This window comes from Amphimedon queenslandica, unplaced genomic scaffold (genome assembly GCF_000090795.2).
Source record: "Amphimedon queenslandica unplaced genomic scaffold, v1.1 AMPQUscaffold_3800_Cont24210, whole genome shotgun sequence".
NCBI classification, from domain to species: domain Eukaryota; kingdom Metazoa; phylum Porifera; class Demospongiae; order Haplosclerida; family Niphatidae; genus Amphimedon; species Amphimedon queenslandica.
In genome coordinates, this window is record NW_003555877.1 from 1 (window position 1) to 1,447 (window position 1,447).

The 1,447-nt window shown below is 32.6% G+C and overlaps 1 long non-coding RNA gene across 1 annotated transcript; it reads left to right on the top strand.

Annotated features, from left to right (window-relative positions):
• Nucleotides 1–485: 485 nt before the first annotated feature.
• Nucleotides 486–849, top strand: LOC109592831 (uncharacterized). The gene is made up of 3 exons (XR_002190573.1): nt 486–558; nt 610–688; nt 806–849. It is a non-coding gene; the product is annotated as an uncharacterized LOC109592831 (long non-coding RNA).
• The last annotated feature ends 598 nt before the right edge of the window (nt 850–1,447 follow it).

Here is a 1,447-nt window from a genome sequence, read left to right on the forward strand (position 1 = left end):
ATATACATGTAGATAATGTGTGTGGGGTTGGATTGTTAAAATTGGGTCAAAGTCCGTGTACTATAAAAATCTAAACAATATAGTGAATGGGTTTTTACTTGTCATGGATTTCATGACAATGGAATCAATGGGTTTTTGCTTGTCACGGATTTCGTGACAATGGAACCAATGGGTTTTTGCTTGTCACGGATTTCGTGACAATGGAACCAATGGATTTTTGCTTGTCACGGATTTCGTGACAATGGAACCAATGGGTTTTTGCTTGTCACGGATTTCGTGACAATGGAACCAATGGATTTTTGCTTGTCACGGATTTCGTGACAATGGAACCAATGGGTTTTTGCTTGTCACGGATTTCGTGACAATGGAACCAATGGGTTTTTGCTTGTCACAGATTTCGTGACAATGGAACCAATGGGTTTTTACTTGTCACGGATTTTGTGACAATTAATATTATTATTCATGATTTAATATTGTTTGTTATTATCATTATTATTATTGATAGATAACAATTGCAATAATTGTGGTGCTTCATTTGCCAGTTTATTAAAGAGAAAGGTACAACACTGACTATTATAACAATTAATTACATTTCTCTTAAATTAATAGCACACTTGTAATTGGTGTGGAAGGATCTACTGTGGATCCTGTACAGTAAAAGTGGCAAAAGCATGGTTAGGAGCAACATGTAAGCAACAGAGAAACTGAGAGAGGATAAGTTTTGTAATCTAAAAGCTGATTTACTTGACATTAGATTGATGCTATGCGAATTTAAAAACTTCCTTTTTTTCTTTCTTTCTCACAGCTCCAGCTGCTTTCCAACAGACAGTAAGAGTATGTCAAGAATGCAAAAAAGAACTAGACACAAGAAACGCGAACTCACCATCACAACCTGGAGATTAATTATTTATTTATTATTATAATTATTTTATAAAATTTTGGCTGTATTCCAGTGTGAATTTTAATTTACATGTCTTTAATTTTATTAACAAAATTGCAAATAATAATAATTTAATAATAATAATAATAATATTAATAATAATGGCAAAGCTTTATAAAGCACAATTGAATAAGAATCAGCTAATTGTTAGTTATTAAGATTTAGTAAACTCTCCAACAGCAGCTGCAGTATTATTATTATTATTTTTATATAATTGTTTTAAAATGAAAAGAGCAGTGTCCTCTGACCTCCTACAAACAGAAAGATCATTAATAGTAAACTACAATCACTGGGACCACAAACTGTGACTACTATTCTCACTATGAAGGAATTTGACTCTGTACCAATTTGGCACGAATTGTAAACATGCCAAACCACTAGTTTAAAAATAGAAGAATTTGAATTCTCTTTCTTAGGTAATTGGTCCAAATAAGGTTGTATTTGTGGGCCAATGGGCAATTCATTGGATCAACTGCAGGCACAATATTGGCTCATAAAACACATACC